This window comes from Rhineura floridana, chromosome 8 (genome assembly GCF_030035675.1).
Source record: "Rhineura floridana isolate rRhiFlo1 chromosome 8, rRhiFlo1.hap2, whole genome shotgun sequence".
Classification (NCBI taxonomy): Eukaryota; Metazoa; Chordata; class Lepidosauria; order Squamata; family Rhineuridae; genus Rhineura; species Rhineura floridana.
Genome location: NC_084487.1, coordinates 86,405,100 through 86,428,491, shown reverse-complemented (window position 1 = coordinate 86,428,491; position 23,392 = coordinate 86,405,100). Strand labels below are relative to the sequence as shown.

At 40.4% G+C, this 23,392-nt stretch overlaps 1 protein-coding gene across 2 annotated transcripts in view; it reads left to right on the top strand.

Moving 5' to 3' along the window:
* Window positions 1–23,392, top strand: part of DOCK4 (dedicator of cytokinesis 4) — a 386,414-nt gene that overhangs the window by 2,546 nt on the left and 360,476 nt on the right. The gene's annotated exons all lie outside the window — the stretch shown is intronic.

Here is a 23,392-nt window from a genome sequence, read left to right as displayed (position 1 = left end):
ATGAATGGTTTCAATGTTGAGTCAGTGTTCGCTTTGGTGTATTGCCTGTACATTTGCCAGAAGAGCCCTTTGGCACTTCTTCATTAGTGCAGTTAGTCACCAGACAGGGAACTTGCTTTTCTTTCATCATCTCAGAATTAACTGTTGTTGAACCCACTCAGAATCCTGAGAGGTGAGAGACAGTATGTGTAGGGAAACAATAAAATGTATGTGATGAGAAATACTATTCAGCCCCCTATTACATACAAACAAAAGATCTATAGATAAGGTTTCATGATTTTTAATCTGATGGTTTCAAAACAGTGTTTGAATATGATTTTTAGTAGATGTTTGCCTGCTGCTTGGTATACAACCTGATCCTGTGCATATTTGCTCAGAAGCAAAGTCCCAATGAGTTCAATTAATTTATTTCTAAGCAGTATACGTTAGGCAGCAGCTTTAGAATAGAGTTTCTCTAGATTCTATGGGACTGAGATTCCTAACAAGGTTGCCGCCCTGCAGCCCGATTCTGTGCTTATGAATCCTCTGTTACTGTGCAATCCTATGTAAGTTTATTTGGAATTATCCACTATAGCAGTGGTTCCCAACCTGGGGGCCAGGACCTCCAGGGGGGCCACGAAGTAATCCAGAGGGGGCCGTGAACAGTAAAGAAATGAATTATTTATTAATTTTTTAAAAAAGTCTTCACTCCTTCTACACTGTCTGCTTTCCACTGCTGCTGCAGATGACACCTCCCCCATGCTCCAAACGAGAGGGGAGGCCTTTTGCTGAAGCGCCAGAGTGTCTTTCAGGCACACTAACGGCAGGCATCTGCCTATAAAATACATGGCAGATGCCAAAGGAGGCTGAGGGTGGAGCTACCAGGAAGAAGAGGGGATTACTATCACTGATTCCTGTCTCCTTGCACTGCCGCTACTGGCAACGCCCTTACTTAGAATGAGAGGAGAGGGCTTTTTGTGAAGCAAAAAGAAGCAAGCCTGCAAAGAAAGGCTGCTTTCCCCCTTCCTTCCTGGCAGCCAGCCTGCCTCCCTGGGGGGGGGGGGGTGGCACAAAAAAAAATCAGCTTATAAAGGGGTTCCCGTACTCATAAAGGTTGGGAACCACTGCACTATAGTATTCAGTCCAGTTTTCTCCCAGGTAAACATGTATTGCAGCTAAGTTTGCAATCTGATGCAGACTTCCTTGGGAATAAGCACCACTGAGCACAATGGGACTTACGAATAAATACACATCAGATTTAGCTATTAGTCTGTTAACTATCCAAGCTAAAATAATGTTTTTTATCCTAGTAGTTTATCAGATTGATGTACTGGGCCTTTGTAAAGTTTGCATGTCAAAGTGATTTAACACTGTAGTGCTGTTTTGCTTTAGAGTATGTATTGGGCTTTGCACCCTCTCCCCGTGACAGGCCTCAGTTTGTGTGTCTAGTAGGGAACTCAGCTCATCAGAGATGTTTCTAAGGTGAATATAGAAGCCATAAATACCAACCTCAATCCATTCCTTGAATATTTCAACAAATTGCAAGTTGACATGAGTGGAGAGACTATTATCCAAGGATAACTTGACTTTAAACAGGTTCTCATGAAGTCTACTCATGAATCTAATTTTAACATGGGACATGGCCACTGCACACTTTGTAGAGCTATTTAATAAATCACAGTTTTTAACTGAAAGTCAGGTAACCAAACCTGAGTATTATAGCTAAAGAAAATGTGGAATATGTTTTTCCTGCAATTAACAATGGGAGACCTGGTTGTATTTGGGCAGGAACTGGAGCTGGCCAACGCGTAATCATTGTCATTTTAATTTACTTTCTCCATCTTTTGATTAGTGGAATGGTTCTCTTTTATCAGAAGTGAGGTAGGTAAGATAATTGTCTGTTGTATACAGGTTGTATACCTCATGTAATCCATTCAGTTTTGATTGAAGCAACATATGCACAGACTGTGGGAAAAGCTGGATTTTGTTGTAGAAGGGGAAGGCAGAAATTAGTCAGGCTGGATATAGCCTGTGATCTGTACATTGCCTTCTCCTAGATTAGAGGATTAAGCTGTTATATATTAAAAGTGATGAGCAACTCATCTGCCTATGCTTCTTTTACCAAATGGAAGTGATATTTCCCAAATCCCTGGCACTTCAGCTGATCCAGAACTTAGCTTGATGGACTAATGTACTGACGCTTCAGTACAGCTAGTTGTGTTACTTCTAACTTATGAGGCTTTTTATAAGGTCGCTGAAGACCCCAAAGAAAAGTACGCATGGCCAAAAATCAGCTGGGTTGCTTGTTTTGCCCATTACTGAAGATGCAAAGCTGTGGGTAAGACAACTAGAAAGGAGAACCTGCCCATTTTTGAATTTGTATGTCTTATGCCTTGATGGTTCTTTTCCTGACCTCTTTATTTACTTAACCCTTCTTTGAAAGTGTGAGTTGGGAGTCTCATGGACCATTTGAAAATTGCTGATGGTCTTACTAGATTACTTAATGATTGTTGTAGCAATTGTAATGTGCTGGACTAGATGTTGTAAGACATGCACGGTCCTAAATAACTTATGCACCAGCCAACTGCTTTGGTAGCATGGCCAGGTTGAGCCTGCATCTTTTATAGTGGGGTGGCATTTTCAAGAGGTTGATGAATTTTTTTGAGGTCTCGTGCTATACTTGCATTAGGATAGCTTCAATTAGTCTTCCCCAACTTGGTGCTCTCCAGATGTTTAGGACTACAAATCCTAGGCTAATGGGATTCGTATTCTAAAACATCTTGAGAGCCCTAGGTTGCGAAAGATTGGTGTAAAATTTCTTTTTTGGTATAAATAATAGGAAAGAATCCATCTATGACAGAACAAATACTTTGCAATTGCTTCAGTTTGGTATATTGCTTTGATGATGCTCTGGTTTAGCCTGGCTGTTTGATGTTCCTGTTCTGTTGCTCCTATTACTGTATTCCATTTTCTGTTGGAAAACAGAAAAAAGGAAAATATGTTGCATGAGGAATACAAGGAAATGAAGTCATCCTAGGACATGCGGCTATCTTAGACAGAGGAAGAAATCCTTCTCCCTCCATACCATATGTCAAGGTGCGTATCACCCAAGTTTATTTGGCATGTAACGCAGACAGTTCTGCAAGTGTGCCTCCCTTTTGTGGCAGTAAACATACTAATACAATAAGTAACAAATAATCTGCTGCCCTTTCATAACATCCAGAATTAGCTGCCTGAGGTGGCTGCCTTACTCTGCCTAATGGTAGGGCTGGTCCTGCTTAACTTGCCTTAAATATAAATTCATCTTGGGACACACAGCTATAATGAGGCAAGTCGTCATTGATTTGTGGCTACCTTAAATCTGAAGCACAGATGATACTGAACTAGATGGACAGATGATCTTACTTGGCATAAGACAGGTTTTTGAGTAAATAATGTTTTCATCTTCCATGACAGAATATAGTTTCTAACAGCGTAGATATATTACGAACTCCGTTAACCAGCACACTACGTTACTTTTGTACTGATCTGTGCAATATGTGATCCAGCTAGCCAAAGACAGTCCATTGGCCTCTATTATGGTCCATCAGTTGCCTGATACCTCCTCTTTTTGCAGTGTTTGTAATCCTAGCCAGGTAACAAAATGGAAAGTCACCTGAGCTGTTACTGGGCCACTTTTGGCGTGGTGGGACCAAGTTCTGCAGGCTTGTCATAGTCAGTGGTATCTCATGTTGACAGTGAAATACTCAAAATATTCAAAATAGTTTATTTAAATGAGGAAAAGCATACACTGAAAAAAATTGGATATAGCATCTGATCTTAAGAAATGGAACAGTATTATACTAAGTAATGAAAAAAATGACCCTGACAATATGATGGCATGGCATATGTAGCGTGAACAGTTCAGTTTTATTACATTATGCAAATGAGTCTTAATATCTGATAAAACCTTTATAGAGTGTGTGGGGAGGCAGGGCACCTATAAGGATGCTGGGGACACTTCGCTTTTCTCAGTACATCACTGTCTCATTAGAAAAAAGAGTTTTCTACTGAAGGTACACTGAGTACATATACCTTCAGTGTAACAAGATAGAATCCAGGAAATAAAATACCTCAAGATAGTATGTCAGTGTTCCTTTTTTTACCTGTCTTTATGTTATAAAGTGAGGTATAATTACGGTTGGTTCAGAGTTGCCACTTTAAATTAATGTACGTATTCCCTGTCTACTCTGTTTCTATGTTAACTTTATCACTGGAACACCATTTCCATTTGCGGAATGCAGAAAAAATATAGTTATCCCACATTCCCTTAGAACTGAACTTGCAAATATTGAGGAATCAGTAATAAACATACCACTGAAGATTTTTTCCACCAGGTAGGCCAATGTGGTTTCAGCCTTACTGGTAAAGAATTTGCACTGCCTTTTTGCGCACATAGAAAGTGGATAGTTGCATTTTAACATGAACTATATCCCATTTTAATATGGTGGTATTTTCTGTTGATAACTGTAGAACACTATACAGTGCCAATCAGTGTTCCCAGGACATCTTATGCAAAATGACTTTGTGACCCTTCTCCAAATATGAGGGGACAGGGGAACCCAAATCGCTATTTAATTTGTTCCTTATGGCATGATTGCCTAAGGCACAAGGAAGCCTCTGTCACTGTTTATAACAATAGCCACTTGGTGTGTAAAACCAGGGAGCTAGCCACAGATATGCAGAAGTCCTCTGGGGAGGGAATTGCATACACTCTCAAACTATTTAGCTTCTCTTCCTAAATGGCATACTGTGGTGCATTCTTGCAAGAGTTGTGAACAACAGCAGTTTTGCCTGATATCAGAAATCCATGTCATTCAGGCCTTCTGTGGGGCCTCAGCCAACTCTGGTTCTGATGGGCCACAGAGGTTTGTCAGTCCCTTGCCCTTTCAGTAGCCCCTGATCTATACTATCAAGCACTAACCAGGCATTGGCTCCTATGAAGATCATATGTGGACATTGCCTGCAGGCTCCAGAAGGAGCAGAGCGGGGCACTCAGATTCAACTGCATGATGGGAAGGAAGGAACAAAGTTGCTGGGGCCTCAGCTAGAACAAAGGGTGGGGAAACCTGGAAGATATAAAAAGCCTCCGAGAGGACCTGAAATATAGCCATACTTGCAGCAGACCAGATGTGTATCAGTGTCTTCTTTGACCCTTTAGTCAAGTGTGGCCCTATGGAAGATATGGAACACACCTCTTCTGATGTGTGGTTGAATGTGTGGTTTCTGGTACTGAGGCTGGCCCATAGCATTAGGCAGAGTGAAGTGGCCACTACAGGCAGCAGGTACTGGGGGGCACAGAGGAGTGGTGAGGTGTTGGAGTATGGAATAGGGTGTGCCACATAGGGATGGGATCCATTGGCTGGTGCTGGTTTGAAATCATTCCATTAATCTAACAGAGCAGTATCGATTCCAGTTTGTTCTTTGACCACTATTCACTGCTTTTACTGATCTGTTTTTTCCCTCCCCCAAATTGATACTAATATTAATAAGTTTGAAAGGCAATATAGACAGTTTGAAAGAAAATATTAATAAAATCATTATACTTAATATTGATATTTTAGAGGTGAATTTTTTAAAAAATCCATTTTCTAAAATAGCCATGAGAAATTGCTACATAAAATCCAATCCGCAATCATAGGGAATAAGTGAATTACTGAAAAATTTGGCACCACATCTGAATTGGGCAGAATTCTAGCACATCTTTAGTGCCACATGGCCTGTCCTGCCACCCAACTCTGCTGCCCACCCAACCCTGTTGCCCTCAAATGCAGAGGATGCTGTCCAGTCACCAGTACTGAAGTAAGATTCAACTGCCAGTCCAGTCAGCTTTTGTATGTGGATTGGAGGGGTGGGGGGTGGGGAGTGGGGAGTGCGGACTCAAACAGCAACACGTCCTGGGCTAGTTCTGTTCATGCCATTTTTGGAAGTATTGCATAGTGTGCACAGTAAAAGTAGAAAGGAGAGAAATTGAGCCAATACACTGAGGTGGGGAGGGAGGAGAAACAGGCTGTAACAGCTGTTATTGAATCTTCCAAAGCCTGATTCCCACCCACATCAGCCTGAGGGAAGGATCTGTCCAGGTTCTAACCATAGTCTTCAGGACTCTGTGTGTGTTTTAAAGCGCTTCACCATTTAGTGAACTAATTTTGGAGAGTAGCTGTACAGAGTGTTGTGTGAGAGAGCAGAGAAGTGGTTGAAATCCCCTTAATTGTTGTTTCTTGCATGGCTTATAGTGGAAACTTGGATGCAGAAAGCTGGAGATGCAAGGTATCATTGGGAATTATCCCTGTGACACAGCCTGTAATTTGCCCTTTGTTTTTTAAACAAACCGATGCAAGAGTCCATCTTTAGTCTTTCACTGTCTCTGGGTAGTCAAAGTTCTTTGCAGATGTGTTGGTAAAGATCAGTGTCATGACTCATGGTGGTAATGTTTCGTTTTCTCTTGTTCTTTCGCAATGCAACAACAAATTTTGCCTCAAATCTCGGAGCAGCTGAGAAACCCATTTTGATTTATGAGATAATGTTTCCTTCAAAGAAAGCAGCCTTTGTTTCTTACTTGATAAGAAGTCTGTTTAAGATACAGTACTAGCAGGCCGTGATTAATCTCTCTAATATGACCTGTGAAAATATGAACCTAGCTGAACCCCACCTCTCTTGTTGATGGTGGCGGGGCAGAATCTCAGGTGCAAGTGTAATATAGTGTCTATGATCCTGTTCAGTTTGTACAGACAGGGATATGCTATCCAACCAGAGGATGTTTGAGATACAGAGGGTATTTTGATAATGGTATGATGTCTGAGCTACTGAAGAAACAGATGCATTCAGTACAACTTGAATATAAAATAGCAGCTCTAGAAATGTGATCATGTGATGATTAAATATGGGACATGGCATTTTCCGCCTAGCTGCACTTAGTATCTCAGTGGAAGCTTGACTTTTCTTTCATTAAGATAGTCATAAACAGTCTGCCACAGCCATCAGCAAGGGTGGTTGGAAATCACAGTCAGTTGTGTATGTAAAATTGAAAGGGAAGGCAAAACCTTGAAAATAAAGTTTAATTGCAGCAGTTTCTTTGTGAGAGATAAATACTAAGGACTGGTGCTACAATTCTTACAGTCAAAACTCTCTTAGGCAGCAATTGTACATGCAGTTTCCTGGGACTAAGTCCCACTGACCTCAGTAGGACCTATTTCTGAGAAGGCATGTATAGGATTGTGCTGTTCAGCTCAAATCAGATAAGAAAGGTGAATTAGATGACGGGAAAAGACACACTTTAGGTTATCCAGTGATCAAGTATATCAAGTATATGACACAGTTCAAATGTAAAAAATATTTTTCTTTTGCCCTAAATCGGCTCTTTAGAGTGACCTTTAAAAATTCCTGGTTGCAGTATTGATCAAGGTGTTATAATGTTGGATCTAGAGATTAATTCCACTGAAATCAGCAGTGAATGCAGCCTTATAACTTTCAGCATGGATCTACATATGCTAAAGAGCAGGTGACATCTGGGAGGGTTTTTTTGGGGGGGGGGGATAAAACCTGCTTTAACTGTCTCATTGAGCTAGAACCATGCTTGACTGCATTTTCGGCATGTAGATCATTTGAGCTTACAAACTTCCAAGGCTGCTGTTTAGAGAGCTTTCTGGAAGCTATAGTGTGTTGTCAGCCAGCTTTATTTAGAAAACAGAAGAATGAAATTGTGCCACTAATATTCTAAATAATGCAACAGAAGGCCTTTGTATGCAATGCAACAGAAAATGAAAACTTGCATTACAGTATTGTGAATTGTGCAAGGCAGCATTATAATAAAAGCTCACTTTAAAAGTGTGGTGTTGCCTGGGGATCCAGTCTGGCTTGCCTTTTAATTGCCCTTGCATTTATTTCTCCCTTTCAGAGTTAACTCCATTGTTAAGTAAGTTAAATAATCATAATACAGCTGGGTATATTAGAGGAGGTAGTAATGACCTCAGTAAGGATTGAATTCAAGCCATTCAGTTGCTGTCCAAACACTCTGCCAGCTTAGCTACTTGACCACCTGCATATGTTTTTTTCTCTTCTGCTTTCAATTGCAAAGACAACCAGACTTTCCTGACCCATCCTTCCCACTGTAGTTCTCTATCCCTCCCCCAACACCTCAAACTTAAAAGCAATTTTCAGAGGCCTTCTGGAACGGCGTGGCAGTGTGCTGGGTGTAGAAGTTGCATGTGCCTTCCAATTCTACAGGAAGCAAAGTACCATGCCAAGCCTTGGTTGGATGTATAGGCTTTATAATCATGCAGTCAAGCTGTCACTAAGTCTCTCAAGAGAGGAGGAGTATTTTATAAAAAGCTTGATGGTGATCAGGGCCAGGATCAAGCTTTGTGGTGCCCAGGGCCTTATGTGTGGGATGGCTTTTGTCCCTTTACTATATGCTGTTGAACTGTGTTTGTTGAAATATGACTTGTATTTTAATATGTATTTTTTGTTTTCCTTTTACGTGTGATGAATTGTGGTAGCCTATGGCTTTGAGCAGTAAAGATTCATTTCATTTCATTATGTGGGGATATTTGAGGTTTATACTCCTTGATGACTGTGGTGCTGTTGGCTTCTCTCCAACCAAAGTTTGACTGAGATCAGAAATGAACAACTTCTGTATTTATCTCATTATAATGCTCTATTTCCCAGGTAGTGATCCAAGTAGGGCCCAGAGATATAGTCTCATAGCTTAACCTACACATGAGCAGTTAGGTAAATAAAGTTAAATAAAGTTGGCACCATCTAGCAGAAAGGGATTCATAGTTATGAAGCATATGTACTTGGATATAGCAAAGGCACTAATAAAGAAATCCAAAGCAAGAGATGATGTTTAAGTATTTAATCACTTCCATGAGATTAAATATTTAATCTCTTTTTGCACGCACACACACCACTTTTCAGACCATTCTTTTTCTTATGAGTAAAACTATTGGTGGCAAAAGGTTTGCTCTCCTTTTATTAACATTTGGCAGGTCCATTGTGAATCAAATAAAATAGCTTTAAGGGCCACATCTTGCCCACAATTTTTATTTATTTATTTAACTTAATCATTTAACTTAATAATTAGCATTTCTAAGCAGTGTACAGAAAATAAACCATACAGAAGGAAACAATAAAATCATTATACAACAGAAACATGAACACTACAAAATCTCTAGTTAGCCATCTCCAGTTCACTTTAGTAGTCCATAGTGAATTAGGAGCAATCAGTCCATGGCTAGGGTTGCATTTGGATCTGTTGGAGACCCCAGCCCAACCCCTTATCTTTGTAAGCTTCTCTGCCTTGCTTTGCAAAATCCCTGGAATTTATAGGTCCTTGGGTGAAGACTGGAGATGTAATCTTTAGAAAACAAACTTTTGAGGGAGATACCTGTGAGATGTAGAACTGACTGAGGACTTGGCCTGTAGGAAAAGATCAGTTTGTTAACCACTAGGTGAGGTAACATCGTATGCTTTTGGATGCACACCAGTAATCAAGATCATAACAACAACAGCTTTAAAAAATCTTGTCAGTTGATATCTGGAGCATTCACAAAACTTGGTTTTCAGTACAGTAGGGCCCCACTTTACAGCGCTTCGCTTTACAGTGTTCCGCTAATACAGCGGTTGTGAATTGTAGAAAGGCCCTGATTTACAGTGGTTGTTCCGCTTTTACGGTGGTTTTTTGCCACCGGGCGCCATTTTGGTCAATGTAAGTCAATGGAATCCGCTTTACAGCGGTTTTTGCTTTACAGCGGAGGTCCGGAACGTAACCCGCTGTATGAGCGGGGCCCTACTGTAACTGTGTTATAGAGATCTGTCATGGATATAAACTTTTATTTTAGCTTTAAAATAATATGTTAACAAATATCATTAAAAAATCAAGAAAATGCAGGCACATGTGAATTAAACATTAATAATGTAGATTCAGGGCTGTAATTTGTGTGTACATTACTTATAGCATGTCTCTTGTGTTGAGTGCAATTCCATATGTTAGCTAGAAACCATCTCTATGACACTTCGGGGAGAAGAGAAACAAGGTAATTTCAGCAATAACTATACAGTAGGCACTGGTATAAAACTAATACACCATTTAATCAGTTGATCTGGTTCACAGGAATTAATAGTTGCAACTGCCATTCAGTATATCCCAGGGAAGTCAACAAAATTAGGCAACCAGAAAGATATCCTAATCCTGAGTTTGCTGTCATAATCCTTTGTATATGGAAGGACAGATGAAAATAGATCTGGAATAGTGTAATCTGGTACATTCTAGAACTCTGCTATGATGAGCTTATTTAAAAGATCTCTTGCACACTAAATTGCCAGGTTTAGGAAGTGACCCACGACCTCTTCATACATAAGCTAACAGATATGTTAATGAACAACAGTATTGCCTAAACAGCAAATATTTCATTGGATTGCCAAGTACTTAATGACAGAAGGAAGTCAGTTCAGATAGTACTGCTTGATGTCTGGCTCAAGCAAGGAATGCCATATGTGATAGTATGACCAGTGTGTATTGCTGTATGCGCAGACTGCCTGAGGTAAAGGTTTTCTGCCTTTATGCGCTGAAGTGACTAGAGACCAAAGTGATATTCAGCATTAGCTGTTGCTTCTGTTTGCACGTGGTGGAAGATGCATTGTGTACCTTATTTAATCTTGCTATTTGGATTGTTTACATGTGATATGTTGTGTCTCACTTCTCTTAATTTTTTTTTTATGGCTCACCAGCGGGCTAGTCTAGTTCAAGCTTGAGTCAGGAAGCATCTGGGTCAGATCTCACCTCTTCCTCAAGGAGAACAACAACCCACCATTTCCAACATGTTGACAATAATAATTTTTATTACCTTGAGGGTCCTGCTGAGACTATAACATTACTGTTGTTATTTTTATTCATTACCCGCCCTTCAGCCAAAGGTCTCAGGGCAGGTTGCACAATTTTAAAATACATCTTTAAAAAGAATTAAAAATATCCTAAAACAAAATAGGGTGAGTCTTAAAAAATATATGTCTCGGGTGTCAAAGGCCAGGATAAAGAGGTGCGTCTTCAGCATTCCTCTGAAACTGTGCAATGAAGTGGCCAGGCACACCTCAGTGGGGAGGGAGTTCCACAATTGGGGGCTGCCACAGAAAATGCCGTCTCCTGGGCCACTACCCCCCGAGCTTCTGAGGGTGGTGGAACTACCAAAAGGGCCCTGTCTGCTGATCCCAAGACCAGAGAGGTTATGTACGGAAGGAGGTAGTCTTTCAGATATTTGAAACCCATAGCCTAGGGCTTTAACACCGTGAACACCTTAAATTGGACCCAGAAATGAACTGACAACCAATCCAGCTATTTTAAAACAGGGTTTATATGAGATCTAACGGGAACCCCAGCCAGTAATCTGGCTGTTGCAGTTTGGACCAGTTGAAGTTTTCGAGTCATCTCAAGGGCAGCCCCACACAGAGTGCATTGCAATAATCCAATCTGGAAGTTGCTAGAGCATGGAGTACTGTGACCAAGTCATCTCTTTCCAAAAGGGGCTGAAGGTGGCAAACTACCTTTTTCAGCTCAATGGCCGCACTTCCTCATGGGCATACTTCTGGGGGCTGCATGCTGGGGATAGGTGGGGCAATGAATATGGTTCTTTCTTTTGAACAGTAGACTACATTCTAGCCACACAAATGTTGGAGGTTCTATGCTAACTCAGCCCGCCAGCCCATCTCTCCATCCAGGCAAGCAAGAGGCATTGTGACAGTTCAAGGACGTATGTCAGGCAAGAGCACTTCAGGAGGTTGTTGAGCAGGGGCTGTGAGGGGTTGTAGCCTGGGAGAGTCTCAAGTCTCAGATAGAGATGTCCAGGGGAGACACATTTAGCCCCCAGGACTGAGGTTTTCTACCCCTGTACAAAGCTGTGTACTCACTGTTGGACTTCCCTGCCATCCACATGAACTGATTGGAGATCCTAGAAATTACTCAACATGTACTGGTGGCTGTATGTTCCAGGACAACATTGGTAACAGTAAACCAGTGGATTTTTGTGTTCTTACTGAGGAACATCAGATAAATTTCCAAGGAAGTTGGAAGTTTGCTGTTCTTAAAATTGTAGTTTTCCCAGCTATGTTGTGCAAAGAGTCTCGTGTCACCTTAAAGACTACAAATTTCTGAAGAGTTATCCTGCATTGCAGGCATATATATATATACATGGTGGTGGTGGTTTAATTGTAAACAGTGAGGTCAGAGGGAAATGAAATGCAGAAAAGTGCTACCTATGATCTACCCCGGCCAAACTGTGCGTGAGCACGCACGCACGCACGCACGCATGCACACACACCTGTAACTCAGGATAATGCTTCATGTATCTGATGGAGTGGGCTGTAGTCTGCAAAATCTTATGCCAGCGGTAGCCAGTGTGGTGCTTTTCAGATGTTGTTGAGCTGCAACTTCCATCAACCCTGACCATTGATCATTGATCATTGCTGGGATTATGGGAATTGGACTCCAGCATCATCTGGAGAGCACCACATTGGCTACCTGGACTTATGCTATAATAAATAAATGTGCTAGTTTATAAGGAACCAGAAGACTCTTGGTTGTTTTGTCTCTAAGAGAGAAACATGACTATCCCTCTGGAAACTCTCACAATTTTAAGAGTGCGTCATACATTGTAATCTTCTTGTTTGCACTCTTCGAAACACTGGGTGATCTGAGTGTGATTACTGTACCAGCTATTCGTATAAAACTCAGTCACTTGAAATCCCTTGTAGTTATAGTAGCATACACTCAATTACAGGGCAAATCTCAGAATGTGGCTTTCAACGTGACATCTGAAATGTTCATCAGACGCCTGAGAATCCATGCAAGTAAACTGGCTTTAAGATGAGAGTTTAAAATGGTTACAAAAACCTCAGAGTCTGAATCTGGTTCCCACCGGAGAAACATTGCAAACTGCCCTATCCACCATCTGTACTTCTACTTACAGGCTGCCCATATCCCGTAGGTCTTATGTAGCTTTTGATCCGTCTGCTCTAGAATTTTGTAAGTGTGTAGTAGGAACCTTTAGTAAATCATTGTCCCTTTGGAAGAAACTAAACAAACAGTTATGTCCACAATCAATTTAACATTTTGCATCGTATATGAAATATACTTAATTCTGTTTACAGTGAATTTTCATAACTTGACAACTTGACTTTCAACTGTTACGACACATTGGTTTTTAATGTGCAATATATCAATCCCCTTGCTATCGTTGATTTACTGGGAATTTAACTTGGGACTCTCTGTATGTAAAGCATATGCTTTGCTACCAAGCGATGCCCTATCCCCTGGAAAAATATTTTTATTAAACCCAACAACCAGGGAAATGCGATTCCATTCCACCTTCCTATATACACACATCTTATGGATAAAAGAGTGGAGAACAGTAAAATATTCTCCAAATTAATAGAAGCAACAACTTTAAGCTCTCCCACACAACTGTTTTAACCAAGGTTGAACCCTTTAGATATGGCAGACTATATATCCAAATTGGCATGCAAATTGACCTTCCTAAACAATGAATATCTGATGCTACATTTTCCTGCTCCTGCACAATTTGACCTAATGTGGTGGTGTAGGTTTTGTATAGCATTAGGAGCCTAGAGATTTCTTTTGTACTGGGGATTTATTTCAGATGGTGAATAAATCATAATTTAGAAAGTTTGCTAAAGATGTCTGTAGCAAAAGCTTGCTCTGATTCCAGTTTCTTAACTAGTTACAGGAAATACATCTGGGGGTGAGAATATTATTAGTAATTATCTTCCTCTGTCTTACCAAATATTTCAGATAGAACCAGGATTAATGTTTTGTATGCCATTATTTTGAATTAATTATTCCTTAGGAAAGAATAGCTCTGGCTTAAGGCTCTGGATCTTTATTTTCTTATGCCAGTTTAAGAAGAGTATGGAAATGTCATAAAATGAACTATTTATATTGTTTAAGTAGTGCTGACAGATGGGTCTCAGTTCACAAGCTGTTATGCCCAGTGGAGTATAACCTTCATTTGCACCATGAATAAATCGTTGCACGTTGACACCTTTTATTGTGTGTGACTGAATAGCAGTTTTTATTGTGGATTTTTTTTTAAAAGCGATACCAAGTCATTTATTTCCTATACCTCTTGGTTTTATCTTAAGTTTGCAACTAAAATCTAATTTTTAAAAGGTCACTTTGTAGTTAATGTAGTGGTCCCTAACATCTGTGTAGAACTTGTCATTTATATGTGCTGGCCTTTGGGCAGAAATGTTACTTGCTGAGCACTAGGTTAAAATGCATGCATTTAAGCACACACGCGCACGCACACACACACACAAGTGGTTCTTATGCCAAATGAAAAAAAATCCAGTTTGTTTGCTTCCTGTTGCTGAAAAGCAATGCTTTGCCAGGATGGAGCACATTGTATAATGTTGCTGCAAGGTGAAAGGTGCTGTTTAGCTAAGAGGATAAATGAACCATTTATAGAAATACCATAAGATTGTTTTTCACGTTCAAATTTTATTTTCCAAAGTGAACTCAAGATAAATCACAATGGGAAACTTTTGTGAGCGATGGTTTCTAGAATTCCTTTTTGAAAAGTTCAGTTTATAACAAATAAAAAAAATCATTTGGCCACCATCAATCACAGATTGAGCTTGTCTCATTAAAGCCACTTTATTAATAAGCCTGTATGAAGGTAATATAAGAACTGACCCTTGAAAACAGATAATTGTTGCCATGTTGTGCAAGGGAAGGTGATATTTTATTGATCCAGCTAGTATTAGGGTGCAGTGTTCAAATTAGCCCCCTCCCCCATTTTGTTTGAGTTGTCTCCCTAACCTGGAAGCTGTTATATTCTTGCACCAGCACCAAGTGATTTGACACTACTCAGTATAAACAAGGCTAGCTCCAAGAGGTTCTGTTCATCCACACTCTCCAATGTATTGATTTGTGCTTGGTAGCATGTGCGAAAAAATCGCAGATTTTTGTTTGTGATTTGTATCGGGAAATTCTTAACAAATTTAATCTCTGACTTGGGGACAATCCAGACAAATGTGGTATAGTGTTTAGAACTTAGAGCATTGGACTAGAACCTGGGAGACCAGAATTCAAATCCTCACTCAGCCATGAAGCTCACTGGGTGACTTTGGACCAGTCACTGTCTCTTAGCCTAACCTATCTCACAGGTTTGTTGTAAGGATAAAAATGGAGAGGGGGAGAGCCATATACATAACCTTGGGTTCTTTGGAGGAAAGGTGGGATATACAGGCGGGCCCCACTTATACGGCAGGTTCCGTTCCGGACTGCCGCCGTAAAGCGGAAATCGCCGTAAAGCGGAACCCATTGAGTATAATGGGGTGCGTCGCATGAAAATGATGCGAAAATGCCGCAAAAGCGCAAAAACGGCTTTAAAACGGGGAATTTCCCCTAATTGCAAGCCGCCGTATTGGCGGAACGCCGGAATGCAAAACGCCGGTAAGCAGGGCCCTACTGTACATGTTATAATAGTAATTATTAACGTTTAGAAATCTTAAGTACATGGTGAAGAAATGGCTTGCATGCCAACCCTTCAGACATATGATGGGTGATGTAGGGTATACTTGGGTGTACATGTGTATTGAAGGACCATAGCTCAATGACTGATCAAATGCTTTGTATTCAGAAGGTCTCAGGTAAATCTCTGGCTTTCTCCAGGTAGGGATGGGAAAGATCCATGTCTAAAGCCCTGGGGAGCCACTGTCAGGGAAGACAGTGCTGAGCCAGATGAACCATCAGTCTGATGTGGTATAAGTCAGCTTTGTATGTTACTTCCTGTATACATTTCCATGCAGGCACCATTATATTTTTGTATGTTTGTTGGTGTTCTTACTTTGCTTCTTTCCTGTTTTAATAATGTTTTTACAGAGAATCTAAACTAGAAAAGTTTATTTCCCTCATTATTCATCCTAGAAATCTGTGTCAAATTTATTTTTATTAATTTCAACACCTATTTATTGGTCAATGTCATATGATGGTGAATAGAGCCTTTTGTATTTCAAATTGTTGATTATGTTCTATTTCTATTTTGAGTGCATTAGCAGTTGAATCTGAAACTGCATTTTAATGTAAAATCAGACTGATTACAATATGTTGTAAGAAAGAGGATGCATGTTTTCAGCCTGCTGTGTTTCAACCACTTCATTTAAGGCAAGGTGGGCATGCTCAATTAAAAACATAGAGCACACCTAGAATTTTGCTAGAATATATTTCACCTCCCACTGCTTTATCTTGTGCAAATTGAGAGACTTCTGAGGTCCACTGGATACTATTCTGCAGAGTAGTCAGTGCCGTTATTTTTGGAGTTTTTTTAGTGTAAATTTTGCAAAGTGTTGCTGTACTTCACATATTCACAGAAATAGAAACAAAATAAAATGATTTTCTATAGGAAACTTCACTAAAATTGCAAAGTAAATCAGACATATTTAAAGTGACCATCTCAACTATATCAACTGTCTTAATGTTGCTTCCTCCCTGCTAAAACAAGATCAGCACAGCACATGTCCTCTTTCTATTATTTGGGCTGATTGCAGGTGTTGCCACCACTCAGCATATGCTCAGAGGCACATGTTACCAAATTCTTCCATGCTACAGAGCAAGTGGATTGGACTGTGAAAGACCAACCCAAATTGTGTTTGCATTTTGACAAATTTGTAGGGCAGTCCAATATCTCAGAGAGGAGGTCAGGTCTCCTGCTCCCCTGGTGCATTCACTATAGCTGCCCAATTTCCCTGCTTTTTAAAGTTGGATAGAAATATCTGTGGGCTATAGGTACATTCTTAAACCACAAGGTTTTTTGCCTATTAGGGAATTTCCCTGCTTTTTAATCTGGGAGGTAAGAAATGGGATCCTGTGCAAACTTGCTGAGAATGGATTGATCATTTGCATGCTTATTGAGTTCAGTGGGATTTACTCCCCTGCAATCATGCTTAGGATAGGTGAAACTGACCACAGGGGATGGGGAGGAGAGGAGGAGGAGGAAGAGGGAGGGGAGGAAAGGCAGAGGGGAGGACTGGTATGGGGGCAGGCAGGAGGGGGAGGGGAGGAGAAGGACAGGTTTGATCATTTGCATGTTTATTGAGTTCAGTATGATTTACTCCTGTGCAATCATGCTTAGGATAGGCAAAACTGACCAGGGGGAGGGAGTGCTGGAGTGGGCAGGGGAGGAGGAAGAAGGAAGAGAGGAAGGGAGAGGAGAGGAGAAGAGAAGGAGGGGAAAAGCAGGTCTGATCATTTGCATGCTTACTGAGTTCAATGGGATTTACTCCTATGCAATCATGGTTAGGATAGTGTTAGGTCCAAACCCAACACGCAAGCCGTCACTGTCTACCCCAGCTCACATCCACCCGGGAAGGGTGCGGAGATGAGTGCAATAACCCACTACCAGAGACCAAGTAATCAGACAATAATCCTTTGCAAAGGGGAACCCGATACTTACAAGCCAGAGGCCGTTCAGAATGGGAACCCCGTTTATTGATAGAACAGAGAATATATAGCTTTACCCCAGAGGTTACAATATTGGGGAGCAGCGTCATAAACTTCAAAGAAAACATTAATTGTCACAGTAACCTAAAGATATGTAGAAAAGGAGGTGAAGGGGTGCAGGGGAGGAACATTAGCAGGGACATCACAATTTCCTTCAGACTTGGGTCTGCATATTTTACACGTCCTTGAGATAAGCACTATGCAGCTAGAAACAAAAGATAGATATGGGATGGGGCACCAGTTGCAACCAGGCGCCCCTTGAATGGTGACAGCCTTAATATGCCAGGCTTGCATTTCAAAGACTTACATGTCAAGGTATTATGGGGCACTAGGGAAACTTTAACATTTCTTTCAAGATACACTTTGCAACTATATGCGAGGCATTAGGTTTGGGTATGATACAGGAAACAGGGAGGGAGGAAAGTTTCCAGCTTAAACCGGCTTTTATTCACTGAGCCACTGGAATGTGAAAGGTCAGGTCACCAGGAAATAAACCAACATTATTTTATATCATGATCAATTTAATTTTTTATCCCAACAATAGGAAAAACTGACCGAGGGGGAGGGGGAGGAGCATATTGTAGGGGGGCAAAGGAAGGGGGAGGGGAGGATAGATTTGATCATTTGCATGGTTATAGAGTTCAATGGTATTTACAATGATGCAATCATGCTTAAGATAGGTAAAACTGACCATGGGGAGGAGGAAGGGGAGGGGGAGGAGGTGGAAGGGAAAGGAGGGGATTGGAAGGGGATGGGGAGGGAGGGGCATAGAAAGGGGGAGGAAAGGGGCAAGATGGAGGGGATAGGAGGGAGAAGGGAGGGTGGGTTTGATCTAGGGTTGCCAGGCTCAGGTCCTGAGAATGATTCTATATCTTTAAGAGAAGAGAAAATTCAGCCAAGTACAGGTTTTCTTTCAACACTGTAATGGGAAAAACCACAAGGTAAAATTCTGCTTTCCCCCTGCAAAACTTTTAAAGGTATAGAAGACCTCTTGGAGGCTGGGCCTGGCAACCCTAGTTTGATTATTTGCATAACGTTTGAATTCAGTGGGATTTATTTCTGTGCAATCATGTTTGAAAATGGAAATGGACTGCCTTCAAGATGACCAAACTTATGGCGACCCTTTGAATAGGGTTTTCATGGTAAATGGTATTGAGGTGGTTTTACCATTGCCTTCATCTGAGGCTAAGAGGCAGTGACTGGCCCAAGGTCACCCAGTCAGCTTCATGGCTGTGTGGGGATTTGAACCCTGGTCTCTGAGGTTCTAGTCCAACACTGACCCAGGAGAGGGGCAGGGAGGGGAGGGGATTGGGTGGGTGGGCGGGCAGGCACCGGGCTGAGGGGAAAACTCTTTTGTTTGCAAAAGGAAAACATTGTGAACAGTATCATTGCTTTTCAGCGTTTCCCTCATTTTTTTATTCTACAGCAGACACATGTAGTCTCCCACCCAAAATTAAACCAAAGCTGTCCCTGGCCACATCCACATCAGGCCTTTATTTCATTTTGGACAATCATGGCTTCTCTCAAAGAATCCTGGGAAGTGTAGTTAGTGAAGGGTTCTGAGAGTTGCTAGAAGATACCCTGTTCCCCTCACAGACCTTCAGTCAGAGTGGCTGACTATTAAACCACTCTGGCCACTGGAGCTCTGTCAGTGGAATAGGAGTCTCCTCTCAGCACCCTTCAAAAACTACACTTCCCAGGATTCTCTGAGGGAAGCCATGACTGTCTCACGTGAAAACAAAGTCTGGTGTCGGTGTGGCCTGATTAGCAAAGCCCAGCAGCTGTGAGTCTGGCTTTTAGAACACTGATTGTTGGTTCTTACTGAGCATGCCTGATGTTATCATAGAGTTCCAGCCAAAATTTCTTAAATTAATTAAAAATCAGCCAGACTTTTTTTTTAACTTTTAAACTGCAGAAGATGAAGGTCAGAATATGGGGCAAGGTCAGTATTAGGATTACAGGTACTCTGTGAACATGGCTGATTTTTAATGAATGTCAACAGATTATGAGAGCTCTCAGAGAAAAAAGTCCAGAAGGGCTCTGGGTTTTTTCCTCTCTTTTTAGAATTTGAACTCTCTATTCTCTCTGACTGTTTTGTGTATCGCCATGAAAATTGAGAGGGTTGTTAAGCAAGCATTTCTGAGTTCAGGACTAAGTTTTGTAAGGTTTTGCTTTGAAATGAGCGTATGGGAAGGAGGGTATTTTCAATTTAACATTGTGGAATGTGAAAAATCCACGCTGGCTATAGTATGCAGCCACTCTTGTGGCTGTATAATGATAGTTTTTAAAATGCCACCTACAAGAATTCTCCTTTCTTCTTCAGATGTCTCTTACCTGTGACATCTTGCGCAGATAGTTTTAGGAAATACGCTGATTTTATTGTTGGTTGACTAATTGAGTTCTTTTGCACTTCCGTATTTAGTGGATGTAGTTAATAAGGCTGTAAAAGGGAAAAAAGAAGTTGATGAGGAAAGGTAAGAGGGGATTGTAGTACTTGAACAATAACATTCTAAAACTATATACAGATTTAAGCTGTAGGGCCTGTAGTCCAGTGGTACAGCATCTGCAGGCCCCATGTTCGATCCCTAGCATCTCCAAGTAGGGGATGTCCCCTGCCTGAAACCCTCGAGAGCTGCTGCCAGTCAGCGCAGACCACACTGAGCTAGATAGACCAGTGGTCTGACTCTGTCTAAAGCAGATTCCTATGCTCCTATTCATATTTTATTTTTTAAAGAAGAACTTTCTCTTACTGTGTAAACACTTTTCTTCCTGTCAGCAACATACACATAGCAGTGCTGTGATACGTTATGTAGCCCACAGGGAATGAAGGGCTCAACGAGATGAAGCACGCTCTTTGTCTCTAACACAGGAGCTCAAATATAGATCAGCTGTGTTAGAAATCGTCCCTTTGTGGATGTCTTCAGACTGTGCCAATATTCCCGTGAGGTATGAGGGAGCCTTTATCTTAGGGGGTGGTAGTGGTGGTGGTAATAAATACCAGTCTTCTGCCTCTCTGCAAATCTTTTGCCAACAAAGCCTTTGTCTTTCTTTAAAATGACTTTTTTTCTTATGGGTTTAACGGTGCCACTTTTGTACTTGAGTGACACAGAATATTTGAAAACTTTGTAGAACTTCAGTACAAATGGACTTCCCAGGAGGATTGCTCTGCCTGTGACTGCCTTTGAGACGAGCTCCCGTCTCAGAGGAAGCTTTTTCAGTTTTAAAACCAGTCAGAAGAATTTTTTGACTGGTAAAAACTTTCTCCCAGGCAAGGGAGAAACGAAGAGATCACCCACAGAAGCTTCGTTGTGTTTGTTGGGGACTGGAATTCATCAGGATCGCCTATGAACGAAGGTGTAGCCAGCAGCGTCGGACGGAGTCAGGGAATTCCAAGCAAGCTCAAACTGACTAAGCGAGACGTTTTGTTTTTCTTTAAAGAAAAACGGATTTTAACAGGCAAGCATTCTCCTGTCTACTTCTATCATTCTTATCATTGTTACAGTAAAAGAGATTTGTTATAGAATCAGCAACAAAGAATCCCTGGGTGAGTTATACCTTTCTCTTTTATACACGGAATTAAGGAAGAAGAAAATCGAAATAGCTTATCTTTGTTTTTATTGCAAAAAGCTGGCATGGAATTGAGCATTATAAAGATATAAACGGATGAGGGGCATCTAATCTGAGGAGAAAAATTTGATTAATATGAACATTTGAGTACTATTTGTCTGGGACTATTTTTTCTGGTCTACTTTATTTTGACGAATCTGCTTATTCTTTATGCCACTAATTATTTTAATGCTGTGAACTAAATTTGTTTTGCACTCTTGGTAACATAAGAGATAAGGCAGTCTGTCTAGAAGATGATGTCAACAGGCTTGGAATATTAACTCCTTTGTTGCTGGAAAAAGAAATAAATTGCTCTTTGCTTGAGAATAGTGGCTATATTGGAAATTGAAGGGTTTTTTTTTTTCCGGTCTTAAGAATGACAATCAAGAAAGTGGCCGAGACCCTGGATGTACAGGAAGGGGTTCTCTCTCTAAACATGTTTCAGAAAATAATGGATGAGATTAAGATAATGAAACAAGAATTGAGACAGGGCAGACAAGAGATGAAAATTGAATTTGGCAAAATGAAACAGGAGCTGAAAGAAATAAAGGATTCTACAGAAGATGAAAGAAAAATTAAAGGGAAGGTGCAAGTCCTGGAGATTGGAATAGATATATCAAATGTGGAATTGGAAAAAGATTTGGATTTTATAGCTGTGATGGATCCTAGTGACAAAGATTATTGCTTGGAATTCAGCGCTGTCTCTGAAGGAATTGGTGAAGATATCAGAGATAAATTTATCAATGTTTCAAAAAAAATTCTGGACTGGAATGATCTGATGGAACCTGTTCTCTATTTCATGAGATAGAGAAAGTTTATAGAATTAATTATAGAATTAATTCCAGATATGTGACAATGGAAAGACTCTCAAGAGATGTGCTAGTGCACCCCATAAAAAAGAAGAACAGAGATATGACTTTACAACAATTTTTCAGTAACACAGTCAGAATTGATGGCAAGAAAATATTTGTGATGAAGGAAATTCCTATCAGACTCTTACTATATGACTATGACAGCAGAATTATGTGTGCAAGGATGGACGATGGAAGATGGAACTAATACTGATAATGATAATGGAAGAATAGCTGTTGAAACTACTGGATTTACCAGACTTGAATAGATGGATTAATTGACATGTCTATTTGGAGAAAAATCAATAGATATATTTCTCAAGGACTGGAAACCTCTCTTTGACTTTTTGTGGAAAGAATAAAATGATATGATGTTAATGAGATTTCATGATTAACCAAGATAACCACTGGAGGAAAGTGATTTTGTAATATATTAAGGGACAGGTTTGTTATATACTATAGACCTATAGCTGATTTATGACAAATCGGAAGTCAATATTTTTTATTGTATTGGTTGTTGATTTGTTCTTTTTCTTTTTGTTTTGTTTTGTTTTTGAAATCTTGAATAAAAATTTATATTAAAAAAAAAGAAGCATGGTCAGTAGGAGGTGTGACTCAGGAGGGATAGAGCCAGCAAGGGCTAGGTAGAGAGGCTTGGAGGGCCACATTTGGCCCATGGTCCTAAGGGCATTAGCTTTGTAGCCTTGAAAACAGATTGGTACTTTTTATGACAAGGATGTGATGTCATTAGCCACAGTGGTAGCCCCCCCCAAACTGGGCCTAGCCAGAATCCTGTCCTAAAGTTTAAACTAATTAGGCAATTAAGTAAATATATCCTCTACCTATGGCTGGCTTCTGTCGCATTCTTCCTTTCGTCATTAGATCCCCAGTCTATCTACGGGAAAGAACTCCCTTTCTAGGACAAATAACTGACAGATAAAAATCTACAAGTCTCTAACAGATATATCTCATTTGGATCATTAAATAAGAGCCACCGTTTCTTACTTAGAATTCAGTAAGATTTTGCTCAGGACCTTCTACAACATTAATAATGTTCAAATCGCCTGGAAAACGTTCTGATAATAAATTCAGAGCTGTTCCTGCTGTCTGCCTGTATCACCAATTTCCAGAAAAAAATACTAATGAAGTAAGTGGTCATTACATTATTTTGTATTTTATATTGAAATTGAAATGTGCTGTACCTAATTACTGCAAAACACTGAATGGTTACTTTTGTTATTAAATGCTACACAAGGAAATATCACTCTTATTATAATGTGCCTGCAAAGCACAAAGCAGCGTTAAAGTCAAAGCAATTACTATCCTTCATGCCTTTCTAGATATTAGAGACCAAGTATGGTGTTTAAAGTTATTAACATATTTTTCCGGCAGATCATGCCCA